Source organism: Eriocheir sinensis, unplaced genomic scaffold (assembly GCF_024679095.1).
Source record: "Eriocheir sinensis breed Jianghai 21 unplaced genomic scaffold, ASM2467909v1 Scaffold1441, whole genome shotgun sequence".
NCBI lineage: Eukaryota > Metazoa > Arthropoda > Malacostraca > Decapoda > Varunidae > Eriocheir > Eriocheir sinensis.
The window spans coordinates 12501-35000 of NW_026110786.1; the positions used below are offsets into that span (position 1 = coordinate 12501).

Below are 22500 nucleotides of genomic sequence, written 5' to 3' on the forward strand. Positions count from 1 at the left end.
TAAAAAAAGTAAATGCAGATATCAATATTCAAAGTAATAATAATGATAATAATGATAATAATAATAACTCAATTTTCGCTTCACGACATCCTTTGGTGACTTCTTCTTCTTTTGCTTCTTCCTTCCTTCGTTCTTTCCTTCCCCTGCCGTTCCCTTCTTTTCATTGGTAAAAGCCATCATTACAAATTGATGGAACTCTGGTACTGGTGTGTGTGTGTGTGTGTGTGTGTGTGTGTGTGTGTGTGTGTGTGAGTTTATTTGGAGAGGGAGGAGTGGTAAACCTGATCTTTCTCTCTCTCTCTCTCTCTCTCTCTCTCTCTCTCTCTCTCTCTCTCTCTCTCTCTCTCTCTCTCTCTCTAACCCTGGTCTTTTCTACTTCTGTCTCATTTTCTTTCTTTCTTTCTATTTATCTCTCTCTCTCTCTCTCTCTCTCTCTCCACTCCCCTCTCATTTTTCCATCAATAAGAAATCTCGCTTCTCCTTGGAAATACATGTAACAAGTAACGACCTGGCAATACATAGAACCGATGACTTACTCTTATTAATTATTTCACTCCGTCTCCGTCTTTGAGCCACGTAAAAGATAGAAAAGAAAAGATAAAGGCTCTTGATTTCTTGGTTCCTATTTTTCTTTTTACGTTACGAACTTCTTCTCTTCTCTTCTCTCTATCTTCTCTCTTTTCTCTCTTCGATTGCGTTCACGAAATAGGAAAGTTTACAAAGGTATTTCGGTATCGCTTTTTCTGTTCTTCCTTTACTAACACCATTAAGAGCGAGAGAGAGAGAGAGAGAGAGAGAGAGAGAGAGAGAGAGAGAGAGAGAGAGAGAGAGAGAGAGAGAGAGAGAGAGAGAGAGAGAGAGAGAGAGAGAGAGAGAGAGCATCGATGTTACTTTAATAATTCATACAACACAGGCTATCATAAATATATACACACACTTCTTTTTTTGTCTCATTTTCATCATAATCGTAATTGCTTTCATAATATTGTTTAGTCCTCAATTGATTTACTCTTTCATTACATTTATTTTGGCCGTTCTATTTTTTTTCATCATTCTCGTCGTGTTTATTTTTATCCTCGTGTTTCCCATTTCGTTCACAAATTAGAGTCTTTGAGAACGAGGTTATGACTTTCCTTTGAGACGCAGACTAATTTTACCTCAACGAAGGGGGCGAGGATGGAGAAGCAGGGAGGGACAAAGAGGAAAGGGGAAAATGATAGAAAATTATAGGAAAATGATTGAGAGGTAAGATGGAAGGTTTATGATTTTTCTTTGTGATTACTTTTACATCAACATAGACGAGATGAAGAGAAAGAAATAGACAAGTAAAGAGGAAAAAGTTATGGAAATGTAAAAGAAAACCGAGAGCCTACCGTCCTCTTGCAGACTCCTACGTTCTTATGTTCTTATATGTATAGAGATGAAAAATAAGGAAAAAGGAAAATAAAATAAGGAAAAATAAGGAAAAGGGAAAATGACAGAAATGTACAGGAAAAGAGGAATTAATGAAAGACTAGATAAACGTGGGGATAGAACGAGAGGAAGGAGAACTCGGGAAATGAAAAAGAAAATTGGAAGGGGATGTGGAGAATTGGATAAATGGAAAAATGAAATGAAACAACAACAACAAAAAAAAGAAATATAAGAGAAACGGAGAGACGAAATATAATATAAAAAAATGAAATGAAAATAAATGGAAAAATGAAATGGAAAAGAGAAATGGGATGAAAAAGATGACTGTAGGGGAAGAAAAAGGGAAGAGAAAAAAAGTGGGAGGCATGGCAGGTGAAGGAAGAAGGAAGACAGGTGGGAAATATGAGTCGACTGAGATGTGGAAAAAAAAAAAAATGGAAAAACGAAATGGAAAAGAGAAATGGGATGACAAAGGTAACTGTAGGGGAAGAAAAAGGGAAGAGAATAAAAGTTGGAGGCATGGCAGGTGAGGGAAGAAGGAAGACAGGTGGGAAATAGGAGTCGACTGAGATGTGGAAAGGGAGAGTGGAGTCGGCCAGGTGAGAGGGAGTGAGAGGGGAAAGGTGAGGAGAGGGCTCGGGAGAAGGTAGGTGAAACAGAGCCAGGTAGAATGATGATGAGGGAGACCAGGGGAAGGAGGAGGAGGAGGAAGAGGAGGAGGAGGAGGAGGAGGAGGAGGAGATAATGTAACGTAAGGGAAAGACAGAGAATTGGTACGTGAGAGAGACAAGAAATTGAGAATACAGGAGAAAAAAAGAGAAAAAGAGAGAGAGAGAGAGAGAGAGAGAGAGAGAGAGAGAGAGAGAGAGAGAGAGAGAGAGAGAGAGAGAGAGAGAGAGAGAGAGAGAGAGAGAGAGAGAGAGAGAGAGAGAGAGAGAGAGAGAGAGAGAGAGAGAGAGAGAGAGAAACATAGGGTGGTTAACAGAGGAGGATGAGAAGGGGAAGGGAGGGGAAGTGAGGGAGGTGGATTGCTACCGCTTTCGAGGTTGATGGCTATTAGTGCCTAGTGAGGGGAGGGAGAGGGGAGAAAGGTGAGGGGAGGTGAGGGAGAGATGGAGGGGAGGTGGTGGGTTCGAGGTGAGGGAGTTGTGAGGGAGAGGTGAGGGTAGATGGGTTAGAGAGGGGAAGGCGAAGGGAAGGTGAGGGGTGATCTGTTAGAGGTAAGGGGGAGGTGAGGGGGAAGTGGAGGAGAGGTGGTGGGTTAGAGGTGAGGGAGTTGTGAGGGAGAGGTGAGGGGAGATGGGTTAGAGAGGGGGAGGTGAAGGGGAGGTGAGGGGTGAGGGGGAGGTGAAGGGGAGGTGAGGGAGAATGATGTAGTGTCGAGGCAGTTGTTAGAAATCTGGCACCAAAAGTTTATTCCCCACACTACGTGAATTCACTGTCCTTTTAGGAATAAACTTTTTGAAAACGTTCGATGAATATTTTTTTCTGGCGACCGTTTTGGCTATTTCATGGTCATTCGAGGTCTCTTTACAAACTTGCACTGGCAGCATTGTATCACGGCATCGGTGTTGTTTTTTTAGATTACCAAGCTCGTCAGAATAAAACGTTCATGTAAAATGTTTTGTCACCGTGCAGTTGTTGTTGACATTACACGCTGTAAATGATCCCGGGCAGGTCCCAAGTGGAGTTTAGCCTATAACAAAAAGCTACGTCGGATGTGTTTCATACAGCTACTACTTGAAATGCAAAATAAGTGTATCTATTCATTCATTCATTCATTCATGGCAACACTCTTTATGATTGTATGATGGGCCTGTGACTAACCTTGAATAGTAACCAAAAATATCAATAAAAAAACATTCCTTTGGCCATATTCTTAAACGTTTCAGCGCCCAAGCACATTCATTTAATAAGGCTTTCGTAGGATTCGTGGGCTTTTCCATAGGTAGTTTTATGACCCTGGTGGCAGTTTGATGAAGCGCCTGCACCATGACCGTAAAGAAACACTCATGGGAACGCGTTTAACCTCTTTTATGGTCTTTATTAATGATTGATGTTAGAGAAGGAGGCGTCTAAGAATTCCGACCCTAGGAGCTGTATTATAAGACATTTTGCCGCCCAAAAACACATATTTGACAAGGCTTTCATAGGAGTCGTGGGCATATCCAGGAGGAGTTTTATGACCCTGTTCGTAGTCTGACCCTTCCTCTGTACCGTGAACCTGAAAAAACACTCATTAGAACCCGACTGACCCCTCTTTGACCTTTAGAAATAGTTGATGTGAGGAGTGAAAGTGTCTTGTAATACTAACCTAGAAACCTTGAACTCTAAGAGGCACATATATGGTCAATTAATTAATACCCGATGTCAGGTTTGCTGGTACGTTGTGTAACCGTCCCTACAATGGTCATAATTCTTCCCCTCACCAAGGCCAATGTGACATCACGACTCTTTATGACACCCCCGAGACACACACACAGTAGATAGAAGGCCGCCACGACGATAATCTATTCATTACCTGGCTCACTGCTTATCTGTCCGGCCAGGTGTTCTTTGTTACCTGGGGACGCGTGCCGCAGGACAGGTAAACGTGACTCATAGAGCTCCCGATAATGTATTCCTATTGTGTATTGCACGTGGAATGATTTAATTTTCTTCTGTATCGAATTTACGAGGAACTGGAAACATAGCTGACTGATGACGGCGCGAGAATGTATGTGTGCGTCTGCGTCTGCGTGTATGTGTGTGTGTGTGTGTGTGTGTGTGTGTGTGTGTGTGTGTGTACAATGACATATTACCTTCGTTGTTTATTAACGCTAATAACGCTATTCCATGATACATTTCCCTCACGACGCTTACGGATCGACGCGGCGAGACACAAGGCGATAAATTTCTGTGCAAAGAGAATTACAGAGAATGAGGAAAGGGGGGAGTGGCGAGAAGTGCGTGGAGGGGAGGGAGGGGAGGAGGGGGAAGAGGAAAGGGGAGGGGGAGGAGGAAAGGGGAGGGGAGGAGGAAAGGGGAGGGGGAAGAGGAAAGGGAGGAGGAAGGGAGAGGGGAAGAGGAGGGAAGAGGAAAGGAGGGGAAGAAGGAGGAAAGGGAGGGGAGGAGGAAAGGGGAGGAAGAGGAGAGGAGGAAGGGAGGGGAGGGGGAGGAGGAAAAGGGAGGGGGTAAAAGTGCTGTTACGCCTTCCCCTCCCTTCCCCCTAATCCATTCCCTTCCCGTCTCGTCCCCTCACATGATATCAAACTCTCCCCAACCACTCCCCCGGCTCCCCTTCCTCCACCCCAGGGCATTATTGCGTGTGTCGGGGGTAGTGTGACCTGGGGATGAGTATTTCACCTGCCGACACGCTAACACCTGTGAGACACGCTTGTCCCGCCCACCTGTAACGCCCTTTCTGTGTGTGTGTGTGTGTGTGTGTGTTAGGTATTTAGGTAGACAGGTGTATGTAGGTAAATGGGTATAAATTGAACAGGCGGAGGTCGAGTCTTCGTACATTAGGGTAGTCTTTCCTTCCTCCTCCTCCTCCTCCTCCTCCTCCTCCTCCTCCTCCTCCTCCTCCCCTTCCTCCTCCTCCTTCTCCCTAATGATAAAGTGCTTCCGATACCTGATAGGGCCTGAACGTTTGCTCCTGTGTGTTTTTCATGTCTTAATATCCTTGAGTTTACCTTACATCCCTACCATTACTACTACTACTACTACTACTACTACTACTGCGAACTGTTTACTCTCCCTGCTTTAGGATGGCACACAAGAGGTACGTTTGTGTGTTACCGGCGGTGTTAACAGACTTATGAGGCGCCCTTGTTTCCGGAAAGCATATGAATTAGGTCTTGGGGACACACACACACACACACACACACACACACACACACACACACACACACACACACACACACACTTGAATTAATACACCCTTCGGATTCTCCCACAATCACAAGGCAGAGAATTTTTGTTTTCAAGAAGACAAAGTTTACAAGAGATTTTTCTTTCACAGTTTTTTTTTGCTGTTGTTTGTTGTTGTTTGTCCTCCTTTGGTAAGAGAAACAAAAGCAAATGTAAATGAAAATACTCCAGTGCCGGTTCCTTTAGCTCTTTACTATTACTATTACTACTGCTACTACTACTATAACTATCATTACTACTTTTACTACCATTAATACAACTACTACTACTGTTATTACTACTGCTGCTTCTACTACTACTGCTGGTACTACTACTGCCGCCACTACTGCCGCTACTACTACTACTACTACTACTACTACTACTTTTACTACTACTGCTGTGCTATTGCTACTACTACTACTACTACTACTACTACTTCTATCTTTACCACCACCATCTTCTATCTCCTCTAGTTTAATTAAAAATATTGATAATAACTCACAATCAATACCACCACTAATTATACCGCCACCATAACCACTACTACAACCACCACCACCATCACCACTAATACCACCACCAGTGTTGTCGTCTTCGTCTTGGTCGTCGTCGCTACAGTCGTCGTCGTCGTCATCGTCAGCGCCGTCGTTCCCTCCGCCACGCTAACACCTCTTCTCTCCTCCCTCCCCCGACAGGCCGCTCCCTACACCCTGCCCCGGCCTAGCCCTAGCAGGCCACCCCAAGCTCTCCACACCTCCGTCCCCCCGCACCTTCCGCCCCAGGTAGTTGACAAAGCTCTAGGGTCTTGCTGGCACGAGTTTGATCCGCACTTTGACCTTCTATAACCTGACCTCGATGGCACAATGTAAAGGGGCTCGGGGTCTAGGGATTGGCTTTCTGTGTTTAGCTTCTCGATTCCTAGTTTTGCTTCCTTCTGATTCGCTGCCTCTTTTCTTTGGTTCGCCCTTTGACCTGATTTGACCTGACCTCGATGGCACAATGTGAAGGGGCTCGGGAGTTAGAGATTGGCTTTTCATGTTTAGCTTTTCAATCTACATAGTTTTGCTTTCTTCTCTTGTGCTGTTTGATTCTCATTATGACCTTATCTGACCTAACCTCGATGGCTTAATGCATAATACGAAAGTGGTCTGCTATTTGGGGTCAAGAATTGGCTTTCTATGTTTAGTTTTTCAATCTAGTTTTGCTGTCTTCTCCTGCGCTGTTTGATTCTCACTATGACCTTATCTGACCTAACCTTGATGGCTTAATGCATAATGCGAAAGTGGTCGGCTATTTGGGGTCAAGAATTGGCTTTCTATGTTTAGTTTTTCAATCTAGTTTTGCTGTCTTCTCCTGCGCTGTTTGATTCTCACTATGACCTTATCTGACCTAACCTCGATGGCTTAATGCATAATGCGAAAGTGGTCGGCTATTTGGGGTCAAGAATTGGCTTTCTATGTTTAGTTTTTCAATCTAGTTTTGCTGTCTTCTCCTGCGCTGTTTGATTCTCACTATGACCTTATCTGACCTAGCTTCGATGGCCTAATGCATAATGGGAAAGGGGTCGGCTATTTGGGGTCAAGAATTGGCTTTCTATGTTTAGCTTTTCAATCTAGTTTTGTTTTCTTCTCTTGTGCTGTTTGATTCTCGTTATGACCTTATCTGACCTAACCTCGATGGCTTAATGTATAATGGAAAAGGGGTCGGCTATTTTTGGTCAGGAATTGACTTTTTCCGTTTGGCTTTTAGTTCTTGCTTCTTTGTTTTCCTTCGCTACTTGTCTTGTTTGATTCGCATTTTGACCTGATTTGACCTGACTTCGAAAAGGAGGTTTGGGTATCTGGGGTCTAGGAATTGGCTTTCTGTGTTCAGCTTTTCGATCTTGCTTTCTCCTTTTCCTTCGCCTTTTCTATTTAGTTTTGTTTGCCTTCGTTTACCTCTTAGCGATGGCGGCGGGTAAACTTAAACACTGCTATTTTCTTTCCTTTCTCTTTATTCATATTACTAGAGTGCTCTGCTTCGTTTCTCTTCACGTTTTTTTAGCATAAGTACAGATCAGTTTATCATTTACATATTCACTCTTTTTCTAGTTAATGTGTAAGTACTTCAGTTTTTATTTTATTCATCGTAGACTTCTTCAGCAGCGAGACACACTTCAGATTTGTTTTGGTCTGTTTTTTGTTTGTGTGTTTGTTTGTGTTTGTGTTTGAGTGCGTCGACAAACACGCGACACGTTTGCTCAGTAGACGAGTCGTTCACTTATTCACGCAAACTTGCACGCGATATTTATTTACTATTTGTTATGCAAAGGTACACGGTGTATGTTTATATTTGCCTTGAAACACGAACACACACACACACACACACACACACACGGACACTCACCCCCACCCCACCTTACCCCCCCACACACACCTGCACCCGCACACGCATATCATCACTATTTCATTTTCTCATCTATCTTCATCCTTCTCCACAAAATTACGTCATGACAAATATTAACTCCAATTCATGATAACTGATGCCTTATGTTCTCCTTTTCCTATAATGATCTTTTTATTGCTACCTTTACTATTATCATCATTATTATTATTGCCTTCAAATTTGCATCCATCAGCATTTTATAACATCAGAATGGAACGCCTAACAAGCCTGGAAGCAGCGGGTAATGGTCAGCCTCGTGCCATATATTTTGTGGATAAATATTTTACTCCCGTGATCCTTTGTTTTCCGTAAATAATGGAGGGCTGACGAGGTGCTGATCCCCTTATTTACTGCTCGTTTGTCTTCTGTTCCTGTTTGTATGGCCGTGTTTTTACTCCTGTCCTATTTATTACGCTGAGTCGCTGATGTAGTGTGGCTTGACATATTTGGGGGTCATGTAATGGTGACACATACATACACACTCTTACATACACCTACACTCACACCTACACACGTACACACACTCTCAGATACACATATACACATATACACACTTCTACACACACTTAAGATATACACATTCACACCTACACACATCTGTACACACACAGAAACACATACACACACATTTACACACACTCAGAAACACATATACACACCTACACACGCACACACACTCTCAGATACACATCTACACATCTACACACACTTAAGATAGACACATTCACACCTACACACATCTGTACACACTTACAAACACATACACACATCAGCACACACTCAGAAACACATATACACACCTACACACGTACACGCACTCTCAGATACACATCTACACACACTAAGATATACACATTCACACCTACACACATCTGTACACACTTAGAAACACAACACACATCTGCACACACTCAGAAACACACCTACACACCTACACACACATCTAGACTCACGCCCACACGCACATGATGGATCGAGCTCACCCTACCGTTCGTCTCTTTATTTATGTACCTCAGGCGAGCGACTTTTATACGAGAAATACATACGAAATGTCTTTATCCGGTTCTGTTTTCATAAGAATGTCTCGCGGTTTTCCTCTGTTTTCTCGTGTGGAAGGTTTATGTGTCCAATATTTCTTTTGAGGGGCGCCGCGTTTCCCGCCATAATGCTCAAGAAATTATAAATACTTCTTTTAGTTGTTTCTTAAAGTTTTCTTCAGTCTTAGTAAAGTACAATATTGAGATCTGTGGTTTATGTTTTGGTCGCTTTAAAAATCAAGATCCGTTTCCTTCTTCTATTCATGATTAGCTCTAAAAATTACGAATGCTTCTTTTTGTTATTTCTTAAAGTTTTCTTCAATCTTCTTAAGTACAATATTGAGGTCTGTGGTTGAGGTTTCAGTCGCTTTAAAAATCAAGACCCGTTTTCTTCTTCTTATTTTTTATTAGCTCAAGGAATTATAAATGTTTCTTCTTTTAACTGTTTCTTTTAGTTTTCTCCAATCTTCCTAAAGTACAATATTGGAATCTGTTGTGTAGGTTTCAGTCGCTTTAAAAATCAAGATTATTTTTTCTTTTATTCATGACCAGATCTAAAAATCACGAATGCTTCTTTTTGTTGTTTCTTATAGTTTTCTTCAATGTTCGTAAAGTACAATATTGAGATCTGTGGTTGAGGTTCTAGTCACTTTAAAAATCAATATCCGTTTTCTTCTTTTATTCATGGTCAGCTCGAGGAATTATTAATGTTTCTTTCAGTTGTTTCGTTTAGTGTTCTTCAATCACCCTAAAATACAACATTGAAATCAGATTCTGTGGTTGTGGTTTCAGTCGCTTTAATCTGGATACGTTTTTTTTTAAATATTCATGATTAGCTGAGACGCGATAAAGGACGACGGCTTGTAATTTTCTCTTGGATTTATTTTTTTCGTCTTTTATAATATATGGGAAGACGCATATTTCATCAGGAGATTTAGTTTAGTTCCTTCCTTCCTTCCACCAATTCCCCCCCCCCCCCCCGACACACGCACACACAAAAGTCGGTTAATATTCATGATTCGTTTCCTTACTTTCTTGTTTTGTCCACTTGTTTATTCTTTGCTTATTTACACTCATGCAAATTCCTCTCTTCATGCATAAATAAACTCTAGATTTATTTCTCGTCATAAAAACGCGATGTATAATACTTGCGTCGTTTCTTTCTTTCATTCTTTACTCGGGCCTTAAAGATCGAACGCGTCGTAAAAATGCGTTATAGTGTGTTCGCTTTGTAGCCTCGACGTTGTGTAAATTCCCCGTCGATGGATTTTGTTATTTTTTTTTCGTTTTCGTCTTTTTTTGTTTTTGTTTTGCGTTCGTTCGTTCGCGCTCGATTTGGATTCGCCCTTTCCTTCCTCCCTCCCTCCCTTTAAAAATAGTGAAAAGAACTCGCAACTGATGGATTTTGGTTATTCATATGTTTACTTGTTTACTTTTTATGCAGACTGGAGTGATATTTGTTGGTAGAATTCGCTGTTTTTTGAGTTTTCTTTTTACTTTTTCCTTTTCCTTCCTTCCGCCCTTCCCCTCGCTAGCTCCCCTTTCTCTCTTTTTAATTTTCTATCATTTTTCTTGCCTTTTACTTCCCCCTTCCTTCCTTCAATGCTTTACTAACCTTTTAATATTTGTTTCACTTCCTATTCATCAGTTTCTTAGTTCCTTTCTCTCTATAGACTTCACTATCTTTCTCTTATCTCTCACTTTCCTTTTCCTACTTGTTTCCGTGATCGATTTATTCATAGTTCTATTCCTTTATCATATGTTTCTTTTCCTAGTCATTTGTTTCTTCCACATTTTCTCCCACTAACTCATCTTCTCTCGTCCCATTTCACGGTTCTCTTGCTTCTCTTTAATCTTTCCTTTCTGTTATATATTTCTCTCTCCTTCCCCCTTTCATTCTCCATTTTCGATTCATCTTCCTCATTTTCCGTCATTTGTTTCTTCCATATTTCCTCCCACAAACTCATCTTCTCTCGTCCTATTTCACGGTTCTGTTGCTTCTCCTTAATCCTCTTTTCCTTAATCTTTCCTTTCCGTCAAATATCTATCTCTCCTTCCATTATATATCTTTTGTTTAATCTTTCCGCCACATTTCGCTCTCTCCTTCCTTTTCCATTTCCCATTTTCAATTCATCTTCCTCATTTTCCGTCACTCCTTGCGGCCCTTCAACAGCCATTCCCTTCCGTGGCTTACCTTTCGATTTCCAGACCGCCCTCTATCCGTCTCCCATTTCTTCCTCTTTTCTGGCTCTCCGCATCCCTTCCCTCCCGTCACCCCCCATTCCATTTCCCGAAGCCCGAATCCCTTTCACAATCCCCTCGCCGCCTTGCCCCCAACTCCCTCCCTCCAACCAGCCTCCTGCCGCGCCTCCCCCCCTGCTGTGAGCCTCGAGGTCAGGTTCAGGGATCATAAATTATTTCCTTCGTCTGACTCCCATCTGGTCCGGGAGTCGGTCAGGCTAAGTTAGTGCGTGTTCCCCTACTCTGTTCCGGCAAGACTCGACTCCATTTTATATTCAGAAGCTTCGATATTTTTTTGGTCTCCCTTTCTTACTTTTTTGGCAGTCTATACTCGTGTGTTTTTGTATCCTTCTCGTTCTTTCTTTCTGTTTTTCTTCTTTCCGTCTTCCCGTTTTCTTTCTGCGTGTCACGTTCTCTAATGCTAAGACAACTTCGGCTGATGGCACCATTTACATGTACAACTTATAACTAGCAAGCTTCCTCTGTGTGTTCTCTTCCCCTCTAGTGTTTCTCTCTCTCTCACTTTAAGTCTCGGGTTTTCTCTCTATTTCTCGCCTCCTCCTCCTCTTTTCTCTGCCCCGAGGCCTTTATTCGATTACACGTTTCTTATCCACTTCCTGCCTGTGTGGTTCTCTGCATCGTACGTTTTCTAAGGTTCTCCCTAAATCACTGAATGGCTTGTGTCTCTACTTGTTATTCTCCGTGGCAACTTTTTGTGCTCTCTTCTTTGACTGAGAGAGCGAGAGTTTGTGAGTGTGCGAGAGAGAGAGAGAGAGAGAGAGAGAGAGAGAGAGAGAGAGAGAGAGAGAGGTGACTGCGTGTTTGCGTGTCCGCAGAGTTTATGTGAAAAAAATGAAAAGAAAATAAAGAAAGCTGAAATGAGACTTTATATGATACACTTCTTTGTTTACCGAGATAAGAGCGGCATGGCGGGGAATTTATGGCCGGGACTCTGTTAAAAATATCTCCCACTTGCTGTATATATTTTTGAGGTAGTCACAAAAGAAGCCAATATTACGTCTATCTTTATCACGGCTTAAAAATGAGGAAAAAAAAATAACATGATCCTCTCTCAAAAAAAATATATAAATCGCCTTCTTCCTCCCTTTGTGATTTCCAAAAATTAAGGTCCAGCTGTTGCCTTCATTCAGGGCAGCTTTACCTCTTCCTTCTTCCTGCTTTCTCGTTTTTTCTCATTTTTTTTTCTTTATTATGATCAAGACTCCAAATTAAGGGTCTCGCAGATTGATGCTACGCTTTAGACACGAGCGGTAAACACACACACACACACACACACACACACACAGACACACACAGACAGAAGCGCACACATACATTTTTCCAGACCTCACGCTAATGCACTGTCTCTCTCTTTCTAACTCTATCTCTCTCTCTCTCTCTCTCTCTCTCACACACACACACACACACACACACACACACACACACGCACATAAACTAGTGTCCAACCACGTATACTACACGTTCACGCCCATCCCAAAGTTGATTACTACTCCACACACGCACACGCACACACACACACACACACACACACACACCTATACCCCCCCACCACCGAAACACGCACATTGGCCCCCCTCTCGACCGCGTGTAAGCAATTCGAGTTATTGTCTTAGTCCCCCCTAAAAATGGGTACTTTTGTGGCTACTTTTTATAACCCTCAACCCTTTCTATGGTTATGGAGAACCTCCTTTATCACGGCTGTTTGTCTGTCTGGCTCCTGTTGGGTCTTGGTGTTATTGTTGCTGTTTGCTGTTTGCTGTTTGCTATTGGTGGTGACTCTGCTGTTTAGTCTGTTTTATTGCTGTTATTTTAATCCTATCGTTTTATCGTGTTTTGTGTTCATTTTAAATCACGGTTATGTCTGTCTGTGTGTATCTCTGTCTCCCTCTCCCTCTCCCTCTCTCTCTCTCTCTCTCTCTCTCTCTCTCTCTCTCCTTGCTCCAGTGGCTGTTCGTGTTGTTTTCTGCTTTTTGCTGCCGCTTCTGCCGCCACTGTTTACTTTTTTATTTTCTCTCACAGCTTTTCTCCGGCACCAGGTTGGGTGTTCGCCTGCCACTACGTCTCACACACACACACGAGCGCACACACACACCCGCACACAGAAACCCACACAAGCTTACCTCCCTACCCCGCTTCACTTCATTTCCCTGGCTTTTTTCTCCCCTCCGTGCTATTTCTCTCTCTCTCTCTCTCTCTCTCTCTCTCTCTCTCTCTCTCTCTCTCTCTCTCTCTCTCTCTCTCTCTCTCCCGCTCCAATTAAGACCGTGTTTACCTTCATTACAACCTCAAATTGGACTCATACATATTAGCATCTCGTCTTGCTCCGTGTTATTATAATTTAAGTTTATAATTTTTTTTTAATCAACGCTGTAACTTATTCCTTTGACACTGTATACACCCACACATGATCTTAATCCCCTTTACTCACGCACACGCAAACGCACACACGTACACCCACACACACCCACCCACACACACACCCACACGTCTATAACAATTACCGGCTTTTGCGGTTCCTATTAGGAGGTAAATCAGTGTTCTCTTCAGGATACACGCCGGCGGAATATATGGCGCGCGATAATTCAAGGCGGCGCAGAGCACCGGCATCGAGTAGCTGTCGCCATAATTGTTCTGAACTTGAGCAAATTATCACAATGGTGATGATAATGGTTGCAGCCGTCACCCGCCCGCCTCCCACCGCCTCCCCGCCCACCCGCCCCACGTCGTCCCGCCTCCCGCCCGTCTCCCGGTTCATCCGCCCCGCGCCCCCCACGCTCAGCCGCCCGTCCTCCCAACACGCTCACAGCAGCGAAGGTGGAACATCTGCATGCACGTTGGCAGCGCGGCCTGCACGACGAGAGAGAATCCGTCACGCTTTCATACGAACACGCTGCCGGACCGGCAGACATTCACCATGAAATGAGATGTCACACTGATGGAGACGACAAAGCCACTACCACCACCATATATATATATATATATATATATATATATATATATATATATATATATATATATATATATATATATATATATATATATATATAGATATATGTAGCTAAATAAAATATATATATTTATGATAAAATATTTTGATATTATGGCAGATGTTGCAACTATTTTTATGCATTTATTACTTCGCTTTGGCCATCATTAATCTTTGTATTGGTTCATGAATATTAATACGACAGTAGTAATAGCAATTACAATGATAATGGTGGTAATGGTGAGGAGTAGGACGATGATGATAATCTTAATAAAGATAACCATCATGATAATAAGACCCATAAAAAAAAACTAATGATGATGATAATAGAATGATAATACTAGTAATAATCATAACAATAGATGATAACAGTGACAGTAGCAGCAGCACCAACAACAAAACAGCTTCCACCAAATGAACAAACAAAATACACAGTTTTAGCGTGCGGGGAAAGGTCAAACGGGCGAGCGGGCAGGTGAGGGGGCTGGTGAGCGAGTCTCTGGTGATGAATGAATTATTTTATCACATTTAAACGACGCAGATCCCGCAGGAGGCAGCCGCGGCGTCAGTCAGTAAGTCAGTTAGTCGGTCAGTTAGCCAGCCAGTCAGTCGGTCAGTCACACAAATTAGTTCGTCCACTTTGTCTTTCGTTACTGTCCGTCTCTGCCTGTGTCTCTTTGTGCCTGTGTGTCTGTCTACCTGTCTGTCTGTCTGTCTGATTGTGTCCCTCTTCCTTCCACTTATCTCTACCTGTCTGTCTATTGGTCTCTATTGTCTAACTTTCTTCCTCTCATGTTTGTTCGTCTGTCTGTCTATATTTATCCTCCCTTCAATCATTCCTTTGTGGCTGCATGTTCGTCTTTACATAATTTACTCATTTTATTACCTGTATGCTATCGGGTTTGATCAGGTCTGTCTGTCTGTCTGTCTGTCTGTTTGTGTGTTTCTCTCTCTCTCTCTCTCTCTCTCTCTCTCTCTCTCTCTCTCTCTCTCTCTCTCTCTCTCTCTCTCTCTCTCTCTCTCTCTCTCTCTCTCTCTGTTTGTGTTTTTTTGTGTTCTCTCTCTCTCTCTCTCTCTCTCTCTCTCTCTCTCTCTCTCTCTCTCTCTCTCTCTCTCTCTCTCTCTCTCTCTCTCTCTCTCTCTCTCTCTCTCTCTCTCTCATCTCCATTTCTTGTTATGTTTCTTGGCTTATAAAATTTTTCTTTGATATTCTTTTCTCATATTTTACTCTCTCCCTTTCCTTCTCACTCTCCCTCTCTCTCTCTCTCTCTCTCTCTCTCTCTCTCTCTCCCCCTCTGATGCTGCAGTAATTGGTCGCTTTTTCACTCGTCCTCATTACCTTTGAGAAACATGTAAGTCAATTATTCTGTCGGCCGCTGCTGCTGCCGCTAATGCTGCGTCGCTAATTAATTCATCATCACAGACATACTCGTCAGATGATTTATCCGTAAATAATTATATGACGGCTTAAAATAATTAATGGCCAGCCGCCGGGGGGGAAAGTATATATCCTAATGACTCTCCGGCGTTTATGGCCTTAAGAGGTAGAAAAAAGTGCTATTTGGTTTGGTTCTCGAGTTTCTCCTCTTTCCGAAAAAAATAGTGTTAGGTTTGCTTCTTCAGTTTCTCTTATCCCAAAAATGATATTAGGTTTAGTTATATAGTTTGTTCCGTGTATGGCCGTAGAGGTAGAAAAAGTGGTATTTGGGTTTTGTTCTCGAGTTTCTTCTCTTTCCGAAAAAATAATGTTAAGTTTGCTTCTCGTTTCTCTTATCCAAAAAATAATGTTAGGTTTAGTTATATAGTTTGTTCCGTTTATGGCCGTAGAGGTAGAAAAAAAAGTGGTAGTTGGTTTGGTTCTCGAGTTTCTTCTCTTTCCGATAAAATAATGTTAAGTTTCCTTCTCCAGTTTCTCTTATCCCAAAAATAATGTTAGATTTAGTTATATAGTTTGTTCCGTTTATGGCCGTAGAGGTAGAAAAAGTAGTATTGGGTTTGGTTCTCGAGTTTCGCCTCTTTCCGAAAAAAATAGTGTTAGGTTTGCTTCTCCAGTTACTCTTATCCCAAAAATGATGTTAGGTTTAGTTATCGAGTTTGTTCCTTTTATTGCCTTAAGTTCTCTTCTGAAAAAAATAATATAAGGTCAACTTCTCCGGTTTCTGTTAGTTAAAAATAATATTAGGTTTAGTTCACGAGTTTCTCTTCGTTTATTGCCTTGGGTTGTCTTCCATAAAAAAAAATATATATTAGGGTTAGTAACTCAAGTTCTTTTCCGAAAAAAATAATATTAGGTCTATTCCTCGAGTGTCTCTTCCGGTTATGGCCTTAAAGAAAAATAACATTCGGTTTGGGTCTCGTGTTTCCCTCCCGAACGTGGCTTTAGCTTCGGATCTCCCTTGCATATAACAGCATAATAATTCAGCACAGTCCGACTAAGTGGATTACCATCTCAAAAAGGGATTATTCGTAACGTTAAGCTGCTTGGGTGTCTGGAGGGCTATTTTTAAGTCCCGCAATCGCTTATCGTCAATGCTGTACTCGGTCTGATAAATTTTTACAAGCCGAAAGGTAGAATATTCTGTTATCATGAAACCTCAAAAATATATATTGCCGAGTCGCGTGGGCGTTGAGAGCTATTTTTAGAACTTGCAATCGCTTCTCGTCAATGCTGTACTCGGTCTGATAAATTTTTACAAGCCGAAAGGTAGAATATTCTGTTATCATGAAACCTCAAAACTATATATTGCCGAGTCGCGTGGGGGTTGAGGGCTATTTTTAGATCTTGAAATTGCTTCTCGTCAGTGCTGTAATGGGTTTGATATATTTTTACAAGCTGAATGGTAGGTGGAATATTCTGCTATCATGAAACCTCAAAAATATATATTGCCGAGTTGTGTGGACGTAGAGAGCTATTTTTAGATCCTGCAATTGCTTCTCGTCAGTGCTGTAATGGGTTTGATATATTTTTACAAGCTGAATGGTAGGTGGAATATTCTGCCATCATAAAACCTCAAAAATATATATTGCCGAGTTGCGTGGGCGTTGAGAGCTGTTTTTAGATCTTGCAATTGCTTCTCGTCAGTGCTGTAATGGGTTTGATATATTTTTACAAGCCGAATGGTAGGTAGAATATTCTGCTATCATAAAACCTCAAGAGTAATGCCGAATTGCGTGGGTGCCTGGAAAGCTATTTTGAACACGCAATTTCTGGGTTTGAGATTTCTAAGTACGGTAACTTCGCATAATAATATAACATTCGTCACCATTCTCTGAGAACCGCTATCGTAAAGACTGAAAATATTGTTGTGCTGCGTGGTGGGTGACTGGAGAGCTATTCTTAGATCTTACAATTGCTTCTTGATTATGTTGTACTGGGTCGAATATTCTTTAACACGGCGAATAGTAAAGTATTTGAGACCATCCCTAAAGAACTGCATGTTGAAGACTCATTTCACACAATGCGCTGATGCGTGGGTGTCCGGAAACCCATTAACAACTTCTACGATGTTTTGCTGAGTCTGAGATTTTTAAGAACGATCACCATCCTTAATGAACTGCCTGACTCATTTCGCAGAATACTGAGTTGCGTGGGTGTCTGTAAAGCTATTTATAAACTCGCAAATTCTTCTACGATGCTCTGCCGGGTGTAAGATAATTTTTCAAACGCTGAATTGTAAAATACTCAACAGCATTCTTAGTAAACTTCTTAAAGGCTCATATCACATAACGTTGAGTTGCGCTGGTGTCTGGAAAACCATTTCTCAACTCGTAATTTCTTCTACGATGCTCTGCCGGGTCTAAGAAAATTTTTCGTACAGTGAAAGGTAAAATATTCGACCCCATCCTTAGTAAACGGCCGTATGAAAGACTCTTATCAAATACCGTTGAGATGCGTGGGAGTGCGGGAGGCTGTTTCAGGGCTTTAGGCTTGCAAACATTTTCTCGCTGGTGTTGTGAGCTCGTTTTTCCCTCACTAACAGTCTTAGCGCGGTGATGTGAGACGGAACAACACACCAACACCTGCGGAGACACCTGAGTTACCTCCACCTCCTCCTTCTGGCACACCTTGACATTATTAGTTCTTCTGTTTTCCGGTACAAGAGTTATTTTTTTTGTAAATGTATCAAGGTTTTTATATAGGCTTTCCTTTTTCATCTTACATATTTAAGCTTTCTTCATACTCTTTTCTTCCTTTCTCTGTCTGTTTCTTCCTTTCTATCCTTCAACTACAGCAACCTACACCACAAACCACAAGGAAAAGAATATCACACACCACCTTTTTTCACCTTTTTCTCACCTTCACGCACTACCAAAACCACCACCAATGCAACCACAACCCACCACAACCACCACAACCACTAGCAAAACCACCACTAGTAATCCACAACCCTCCAGAGACCCGATACTGATGCCTCCCCTTTAGCTCCTGCCGCAGGTTTCATGGGTGAGGAGGCGGGACTGGCACATCTTAACCTCGGGGACGCTCACCTATACGCGAGAGGAGCGTTACGGCGTCCATCACCCAGAGGGGAGCAACGAGTGGACACTGGCCATCAAATACGTAGAGCTTCAGGACGCAGGAATGTACGAGTGCCAGGTACGTGAGGGTTAAAGCAGGTGGAAAGGCGGGAAAGGTGGAAATGTGCCAGGTGTGAAGGGTGGTGAGTGTGTGTAAAGAGAGAGTTTGAGGGATGTTTAAAAGAGCGAAACCGGTGAAGGAAAGTTAGAAAGTTTGAAGGAAGGTGAGATGGTAATACGTAAAGGTGAAAGGAGGTAGAAAAGAGACCAGATATGAAGGGTATTGAGTGTAAGTAAAGAGAGAGAGTTTGAGGAATGTTTAAAAGGGCGAAACAGGTGAAGAAAAGTTAGAAAGTTTGAAGGGAGGTGAGATGGTGATACGTACAGGTGAAAGGAGGTAGAAAAGAGACCAGATATGAAGGGTATTGAGTGTGTGTAAAGAGAGAGAGTTTGAGGAATGTTTAAAAGGGCAAAACAGGTGAAGAAGAGTGGGAAGGTTTGAAGGAAAGTAAGATACGTACGGTGGAAAAGCAAACAGGTGTGCATGAGGCAGGTGTGAGGGGCTGTGAGTGTAAAGAGAGCGTTTGAGAATTGGTGAAGTTGTCGTGGTGAGTTGGGGATGTTAAAAAGCGTAAAACAGGTAAAGAAAAGGTTAAAGGTTTGAAGGGAGGTGAGCGAGTAAGCGAGTGAGTTTGCAAGTACATTTGAGGACTAGCTTGAAGGGAGAAGGAGTGTGTGAGAGTGCAAAGCGAAGAAAAGTAAGTGCGAGGGTAGAAACGTGTGCCAGACTCGGAGAAAGGGTCAGAGAAAGGTAGAAAAGGAGGTACGAAAAAAGGAATTTGGACTGGGACTTAAGTAGAGTAATTGTGAGGCGTTTAAACCCGCAGAAAGTGTGCGACGAAACGTGTGGAATATGAGACTGGAAATGCAGAGGTACAAGAGGCGGGGTTGCAAGAGGGAGACTAAAGAGAAGGGAATACACGAGAGTATGAGAGGAAAAAAGGCGAGAGGAGCTTGACCCAAAATAGGAGAGGAGAGGAGGAGAAATGCAAGAGATAAAAGTCACGTGGGGAAAAAGAGGAAGGCAGGAAAAATGGCAGGAGGAGGAAAAAAGGAAAAAAGGAAGAAAAGAGGTGAGTAGGAGAAAGCATGGAAGAAGAGAGATCATGATAAGAGTTGATGGGAAAGAGAAGAAAGGAAGAAAGGAGAAAAGAAAGAAAGAAAGAATGAGGTGAACACGAAAGGCAATGAGAATATGTGTTAAATAAAGACGACTAAGAGGAGGAGGAGCAGATGGGATAAAAGGAGAAGAAGAGAGATGTAAGAGGGGTTAGAGGGACAGCAAGAGACAGTTATGGTAAGGGAAGGAAGAGGGTAAAGGGTAAGACAAGTGATGAGGGTGGGAGACAGGGAGCTGATTAGGTTAGGGAAGAGAAGGACAGCAAGGGAGAGCAAGAGAGAGCAAGGGTGAATGGGGAATGAAGGCGGTGAAGGAGGGGGAATGGTGAGTGAGGGAAGAGTGGGAGGATAAATAGAGAATTAGGATGATGAAATGGAGGAGAGGGATACGAGGGCCGGAAAATAGGGAGCGTTTGGAGGACGGAACAGAGAATGAGGATGTACCGGGGGACAATTTGGGAACGTACTGACGAATGGGACGAAGATGGAAAGGGGAAAAGAGACGAGGTGGTGCATAGGGAAAAAGAGGAATGTGAAGGGAAAGAGAATGGGAGGATGGTGACGAGGGAACCACTGGAAAATACATGAAGGAAAAACAAGTGGAAAATGGAACTAGGAAAAGAGAACTGGCTATGAATGAGGAAATAAAGGAATGTGATGGGAAAGAGAATGACAGGAAAATGACGAGAGAGACATCGAATAATACATGAAGGAAAAGGAGGATAAAAGATAAGACAAGGAAGAATAAAAGAGGAGAGGATATGAAACGAAATGAGACAAAGAAAGTTAGAAAAAAAGAAATGCCGATGAATAAAATAAAAGAATATGAAGATGACAATGACAGAAACAAGGACGATACAACCATTGGAAAATACATGAAGGAAAAAAAAACTGGGATAAAAGATAAGGAAAGAAAAAAATAAAGGGGAAAAAAGGGAATGAACAGAGCGGAATCAGAAACAAAAAAAGTGAGGAGGACGGAAGAGGAAATGTGAGGGATGAGAAAATTAATAAAATAAGGAGACGATGACGTTGAGGCTAAAGAAGAACAATGAAGGCAAAACGAAAAGGGGATAAAAAGGAGAAAAGAAGAATAAGAAAAGTGGAAGATACTGAAACGGGATAAAACAGAGAAGGTTAGTAATGGATGCACTGAAGAAGGGGAAACGAGAGAAAAAGAAAGATGTAGATGTAAGAAAAGGGAAAATGGAAAAACTGGAAGAAAACGAAAAGAGAGAACGGTTAGGGAAAAGAAAAAGAAACAGAGAAAAAATACAAGGAATTGGAAGATACTGAAAAGGGATAAAACAGAGAAGGTTAGTAATGGATGCACTGAAGAAGGGGAAACGAGAAAAAAAGAAAGATGGAGAAAAAGAAGAACAGTGGAAAAAAACGAAAAGGGAGAACAGGGAGGGGGAAGAAAAAGAAACAGAGGAAGAATACAAAAAACTTGAAGCTATTGAAAAGGGAAAACAGAGAAGGATAATATAATAACAGAGGAGAAAAATGAGAAAGAACAGCCAAAAATAAATAAATTACAAAGAATAAGGAATAAAACAGAGTTGCTTAACCCGGTAGCAGTGACGGGCCAAATTTGTGGCTTTACCGTGTAGCAGCGACGGGCCAAATCTGTGCCATGATTTAAACCCCCTAAAATAGATGATACATAAACTGATCACAAATGCTTTGATATATATTATGAAATGGTTTGTGTGAGTGATGATTTTTTCTCATTTTTCTCGGTTAGAGGGACCATTAAGAAACATGATCCCCGCTGCTGCCGGTTTTAATAATGGATGCAAAGAAGAGTTTGAACGAGAGGGTGAAAGGCGTGAGTGAGTGAGGGAGTGGGAGAGTAGGCGAACGAGTGGCTGGGTGAGTGCATGTTGTTAGGAGCCTCCGAATAAACAGGAGATAGATAGACGGGCCAAAAAGATGCCTCGCCTTCCCTTAGTGGAGTGATCTGCCGTGATGAAGGCGCATCGCTCAGGTAGAATATTACTTTCAAGATGGACGGTCAGGTACGAAGAGAGAGAGGGAGAGGGGTATGGGGGGGGAGAGAGGGAGAAGGAGGGGAAGAGAGAGAGAGAGAGAGAGAGAGAGAGAGAGAGAGAGAGAATGCTGTTGGTATGAGTTTCCCTTTGTAAACGCACACTCACGCACGCACGCACCCACACACATACACACAAACACACACACAGACACAAACACAAAGACAGAACTCCTCCCTCACCAATACAAACTTAAGCACATACACTTCTGCTTCCCCTCCTCCTCCTCCTTCTCCTCCTTCTACTTCTCCCCTTTCTTCTCCTCCTCGTTCTATACTTTCCCCTCTTCCCGTCTCCTCACTGCAATCACTTTCTCTCCCCCGTAGACACATACAGTCCTCCTCCTTCTCATCCTCCTTTTCCCCCTCCTTCTCCTCACTACAACCTCTCCCTCTCTCTCCCACTCCAGATTGTGACAGGCGGAGGGGTTGTGTCTCACCTGGTCAACTTGGTGGTGTTAGTGCCCCGGGCGGTCATACCTGGGGACGGAGAGCACCACGTCGAGTCCGGTTCCACGCTCTCCCTCACCTGCTTCATCGAACAAGTAAGCTCATAACGGCGCACCTGGGGATATTAATGAGACAGGTAATTAGTCTCACAGGACAGGTGACGAGGGCGGTTCATTATTATTACTGTGTTGTGCTAATATATGATGCGTTGTTGTTGTATGATTTTTGTTTTTATTTATAGTTTGAAAAATTTTTTTTTGGTGTGTTTTGGAAGGTTAGTTAGTTTAGGG

General features: G+C 42.4%; 1 pseudogene; it reads left to right on the forward strand.

Annotated features, from left to right (window-relative positions):
- Positions 1-22500, forward strand: part of LOC126990085 (lachesin-like) — a 33319-nt pseudogene that overhangs the window by 892 nt on the left and 9927 nt on the right.